Raw genomic sequence first — 6,760 nt, forward strand, 5'->3', positions numbered from 1 at the left:
TTTCATTTTAATGTATGCCGATCAGTGTACATTCAAAGTGACAATAAAGTTATTCTATATTGTTAAGTGAATCACTGCAGTTGTTAAGTCAGTCACATGGTTAAGTGAATCTGGCTTCCCCATTGACTTTGCTAGTCAGAAGGTCTCAAAAGGGAATCGCATAATCCTGGGACACTGCAACCTTCATAAGTATGAACCAGTGGCCAAGCATCTGAATTTTGATCACATGATCACGGGGATGCTACAAAGGCGGTAACTGTGAAAAATAAGTCACTTTTTTCTGTGCCATTGCCACTAAATGAACTGTTGTTAAGTCGAGGACTACCTGTATCATTTATATTCAGTTGGCTGGATTCATGGACCATCACAAAGCTAGATTTACACTTCACCCTAACATAAAACAAGAAATTGCATACTGCAATTACATATAACATACCGTAATCAGAGGCCCCAGCCAAAAAAGAGCAGCCAAAGCATTGAGGGTTTTTTAAAAAAAAAAAAAACCTAGGATACGGAAAATTTGAATGAGATGTGTTCATGGGGTTGTGGACCTAACTATTTTGGCTAAGGGGAAATGACAGAGCCCATCAATTCTGCTCAGGCTAACTTGACCCTTCAGGCCCCAACATGAATGACTCATGTCAAATTGACAAATCCTTGTTCCTGGATAAATGCCCAAAATGGAAAGTGATATTCATGGACAACCTAGAAAAAGTATCTTCTGTACTAGACTTGAAAATAAAACTCTGCAGACCATAAGACTTGTGCCATAATAAGCCAGGATTTTAGACCTTCTTATTTAGTATTGTCCACAAGGGTTAATTTGATATGTTTTACAATAGTGGTGAATATCTGATGCTCGGATATATGATGAGGGTGAAGGTTTGTTCTCCAACCTTGTGGCTTGGTTTCCGAACGTTTCATTACCAGGCTAGGTAACATCTTCAGTGGAGTTTAGGGGATGTCAGTGTCCGTGTTCTTCTGTTTATGAGGGCTTTCCCTAAACTCCGCTGAAGATAGCCTTTATTGTCATTGTACAAAATAAATACAACGAAATTGGTTAGCTGTTACCTAGCCTGGTAATGAAACGCTCAGAACCCAACCCACAAGCTCGAAAAATGAACCTTCGCCCCCGTAATTTGATATGTATCTAGTCCTCTTGAGTCTTCCTGCATCTGTATTACAGGTTCTCCAGGGGAAGGATTAAAACATTCTTGGAGTGAAAGAAGCCCCCAGTGTGGCTAAGAAAGACTCCTGCTGGACATCTCGGAAAGCTGCAATCAGTTCACATATGGCAAGCATTTCTGAGCTAATGTGCTAAAGTTTGTACACGTAACATCCCATGCTTTGGATATTTATTTATTTATTTTCAGGTCAGGAGGGATGGTAGATGATTAAGAGGGAAAACTGAATTCTTCCCAGTCTAAGTTGCTAAAGCAAATGAGATTTTGAAAAACAAAAGGGAGAAAAATATGGACTTTATATTTTGAATTAGATTGTCACTTTATACAGATCTAAAATTAATATTATACAGTAGGAAAATGGGAAGGAAGGTACCACTACAGGTAGACTTCGACCCACAATAGTTAATTGAGTGTCCGTTCAAAGTTAAAATGGCAGTGACTTACGACTGTTTTTCACACTTACGACCATTGCAGCATCCCAATGGTCACAAGATCAAAATTCAGATGCTTGGAAACTGACTCATATTTATGACGGTTGCAGTGTCCTGGGGTCATGTGATCAACCTTTGCATTGTTCTGACAAGTTAAGTCAATGGAAAGTCAAATTTACTTTACTCTGTTATTAAATAACCATGTTATTTAGCAACTGTAATAATTCACTTAACTGTGTTAAGAAAAGTGGTAAAATGGGCCCAAACTCACTTAACAATTGTCTCACTTAGGAACAGGAATTTTGGGCTCAATTGTGGTTATTAGGTCAAGGATTATCTGTATTTGGCCTTCCTATTCATGTAGTATTATCTACATAAAAATATAAACAAAGGTGTTGTCTAGTTCATGCACGTAGAGGTAATCCTCAACTTACAACTACAATTGGAACCAGAAATTCCATTGCTAACAAGGAGGTTCTTAAGCTAGACATGCCAAAATATATATATTATTTATCAGTACAAATACATCACAAATATAAAAAGGCAACATTAAAAATAAAAATATGGTTTTCTGACTGCATGGTCTTCTGTGATGAGCCGAGGGACAGAAAGAGGGAGTAGTGACCTTCCTCCCATATTTAGGCATACCAGGGGTTGTAACACAAATACATACCTATTTCCCTGGCTCAACTGATAAGGAGGCGAGCCTGTGGCTTAGTGGCTAAGACTCCTGCCTGAGATATATAACAGCCCAGGTTCAAATCCCAGTAAGGGTATGGCTAGCTGATGAGAGCTAATTAGCTCGAAATAGATCTATACTACTCTCCCTTTATTTATTTATCAGTACAAATACAACACGAATATAAAAAGGCAACATTAAAAATAAAAATATGGTTTTCTGCCTGCATGGTCTTCTGTGATGAGCCGAGGGACAGAAAGAGAGAGTAGTGACCTTCCTCCCATATTTAGGCATGCCAGGGGTTGTAACACAAATACATACATACATACATACATACATACATACATACATACATACATATATTTGCTGCGATTGTTAAGAAAATCACTACAGTTGTTAAGTGAATCTGGATTTCCCCCATTGACTTTGCTTATCTGAAGCCAGTTGGAAAGATTGCAAATGGTGCCTACATGACTCTGGGATGGGGCAACATTGCAAATACACACCTGGTGCTAAGCTCCCAAATGATGATTATATGACTGTGAGGATGCTTTGACAGTCATAAGTGCGAGGACTGGTTGTGCTACTATAATTTTCAAATGTCACCAACCAAATGATGCTAAGTTGAGGCCTACCTGTACATAAGAACTCTAAAAAGAATAAAGGCAAATAAGGGATTCCAGTCTAAAGTAGACATCTATATATATAAAAGCGAAAACCACTCATGCCACATCATGAAATCTCCAGAACTGTAAAGCCTACAAACTTGAAATGTGGCACGTGTGTTCCTCTGGGCTTCTAGGAGCTCACTTAGAATGGATTTTTCAAAATGATCATCAGAGCATTACTATTTTTTATATTATTGTTATTAACGTGTTCTGATGCTAAGGGGTTCTACTCCCCCTCCCCACCTGAACTCTATCCCAACTGCCAGTTGCCTCACATTCCGTTACCTCAGTTCAAACTGGCAGACATTCCATTCCTTCACTCAAGAGCAGTCTGGGGTTCCTAAACATTGGTAACTTACCTAAATGTCTATGCCTTCCACCTATGGAACTGCTTCCGGACTCAAGGCAGCAGGAGCGATATTCCCTTATGTGTTTCAATCACCGACCATCACTGAGCCAACGGATTGTAAACTGAATTTCTCCTGCATAGCCCAATCACATAGTTTCATCGCGAAGCACGGGTATTCAGCTAGTATATATATAAAAAAAATGAAATAAAAGGAAGTAATTTAGGCATGGATCAGCTGAAGAAAATGTGATTATTTCAGTTATGGAAATCTGGCTTCACTTCAATAAAATATAGAAATTAAAGGCTTTATTTGATTTTTTTCCTATAACTTGAAAGTAAATTTAAAATGAAGAGAAAGGAGGGTACCGGGTAGGCAGTTCCAGTCAAATGGGGGTAAACAAAGATACCTTTGTGTTTCATCCAGGTGGTAGCTTTGAGCTTTCTTTGACAATTTCAGAAAGGTTAAACAGGATCAATCTTAGTTAATATTTGGACAGGAAACTCTCAAGGATTTAGAGATGGAGTGGGAAATCTAAGAAATCTTGAAAAACAAGGCCAAATAATCTTTGTAGTGCAGCCAAGGTAAATTCTTGAATGGGATAATAAAATCATCACAAATTGAGTTGGGAAAGATTTAGGTATTTAATTACAGGACATAAGAGACCACCAGATAGCAAAATGTATGGACCTATGGGTTTATAGGATGCCATGCATTATGATAAAATAAAATAAAGCCAAAAATAAGGTCAAGAAGCTTTTGTATCATTTGAGGACAGACAATAAATCTGCAAAGCAATTTTTAAAGTAGGTCAGATAGTCATAAGTGCCAGAAAAGTATAGAAGAGGTGTAAAGAGGTGAAAATGAGACAACAGAAAGTCAAAGATAATATGACTTTATCAAGTTTGAAGAGGTCATGAATTCAGTGTTTGCAGGGGACTCTCCTATTGTTGCAACATTTTTTCTCTACTTCCAGGTAGGTACAAGCAGCAGAGAATAGAATGGGTCAATTTTTATTTTTGTTTAGGAAGAAAAAGACAATGTGATCATTAATACAGGTAGTCCTCAACTTACAACAACAATTGAACCCAATATTTATGTTGCTAGGTGAGACATTTGTTAAGTGAATTTTACCTCATTTTAAACATTTGCCCCATTTTATGACCATGAAGATGCCGCAATAGTCCTAAGTGTGAAAAATGATCGAAAATCATTTTCAGTGCTGTTATAATTGTGAACGGTCACTAAGTGAACTGTTGCAAGTCGAGGACTATCTGTGCTTTAAACAAAAATGTACTGCACAGGTTACCAGGCAATTGTCAAACCCCTGAAATCTGGAATTTGCCATGCCGGGGTGGGACAGAGCATTGATGATGGAGAGTGTTGGAGACCTGGAAACTGCAGCACCGTTGATGAGGGGATGTAGGAGAGGTTGAAGCATCGTTGTGCCAACAACTGCCAGGATCAACAGAGGGCAAGTCGGAGATCAGCGGGGAGACATGGTGATGAGGCAAACAGCCTGCTGGTATTCAGAGCTCCAGGCAATGACCAGCTGTTCTGGCCCGACAATCAGCTGTTCCAGGTCAAGGAACAACTAGAGGGTGCCTTACCAGGCAGGCCAACACACAGGTAACAGTGGGCGAGGCCAGTGCCAGCAGAAGCATTTGGCTCACTTAAATAAAACGTGCTGGGAGGTGGAAGCTCCCAGCACTGACTTTGCATTTTGCTGCTGCTAGAACTCATTGTGTGCCAGAGTCCAGCTAAATAAAGCCAGTTAGCCTCCAGGTGAGTGGTGTCTTAATACTGGTTTAGGTCTTTGAGCTCAGACCTTTAAGAACTTTAAAACATTTTTATCAAGATTGTCTAGTATGCAGGGTCCTTGGTGCCCTCTGATTGTCTACTGTGCTGTACAGACTCTGTTTTTCTTTCTAGAAAACCTCTTCCAAAATGCTGAACCAAGGTCGCAGAATGTTTTGTCAGACTGAAAATGACTGGCATAACCAACAGAAGCTTTTCTCACTAATCTGCTCTCTGAAAAAGTTAGTGCAGGTAGAAGGGGATGATTGTAAACCTGGATGGAATACGGTTGAGAGCTGCAGGATTGAATTCAATACTTAAATGGTATCAATACTTGCTCTATCCCTTCTAACATTCAGGTTCCTTTTTAAGACTGAAGATTGAGATTTTACAAAGACCAACTTGAAGGAAGATAATTCTGGGATCAATTCATGTGATGTAACATTGACTTGATGGCACTTAATCAATGAGTATCAATTTGGTGGCATTTTTATCCTGTTTGCTATTAATTTTGTTTTAATTTTTAATTTCCAATGTTTTTCTTCAAGTCCCATACCTTAAGGTGGGGTAGTTGCTGTCAAACGAAAAGGTGAATGCAAACAGGAGATGTTAGCCTTGAAGCTCAACCCATCTGAGTTTCAAGATGGGGAACTTTATAGGTGGGGGAGATCCTTGATGATTTCTGAGCTTGTTTTCTTGCAGATGTTTAATTACCCAAACTAGGTTACATCATCAGTGCTAGTAACGAGTGGGGGTCTGCTCTCAATTTTTATTCTAGTGGTTGGCCATGGAATGCTCTTAGAAGTTGTTTGGTTGAACAGTTTACTGTTGGCTTTTTTGGCAGTTTTTTGATTGAGGTATTATTTATTGATTGTCTATGAAGATTCTCAATCATCCAGATCATGGTTGTCCCAAAGGTGTTGAAAGAAATGTCCTTCTGGGTTCGGCTCCAAGTGGGGAAAAAGACACTGGAGACATGGAGGCTGCTTGGAAAGATGGTTTTAATGGTGGGCAGGACCACATGGCTTGAGTCCTGAACAGAAAAGGTGATCACATGCTTCAATGTTGGGAAGAAGAGAGGGAAAAGAAAGGGAAACTGAATCCCTGGTTTTATGCCCTCTCTAGCCTTTGATCTTGAACTTGTATTCTGATTGGTTGTCAGACTCCCATGGGGCCATTTGGGGGCAACTCTCTAGGCTGTGTTTTGAATCCAGGTTTGGTTGAGTTCTCAGATGCCATGCGGTGAGTTGGATAAAAGGTCAATATTATCATGCCTTAATCCCATCCCCCTGGAGCTGAAGGGGAGAACTCTTTATTATGTAAAGGGACAGGCTTGGCCTTCTTAATGGCCCATTGACAAAGTGGGTGGAGGCAGGAAGCTACAAGGAGCTATCCTCTCTTTATAAAACATGTTTGTTCCTTTTCACATCCAGAGAAATATTCTGCCTTTTTAATATTTCCTAGGATATTTCATTTTTCTGGGAGGGCTGGGTGATAACTTCCTACAGATGCTTTTTCAAGAGGCAACTGTACCTTTTGATTTTTCTTTGAAGATGTTCCCCTTCTCATCCAAACTTCTTCAGCTCGAACTGGATGATGTGGAGTGCAAGGATTTATACTCCTTGCAGACTGCTGGTCATTTGCTTTTTTTAGA

The sequence above is a fragment of the Natrix helvetica genome, assembly GCF_964273705.1.
Source record: "Natrix helvetica genome assembly, chromosome: Z".
Taxonomy (NCBI): domain Eukaryota; kingdom Metazoa; phylum Chordata; class Lepidosauria; order Squamata; family Natricidae; genus Natrix; species Natrix helvetica.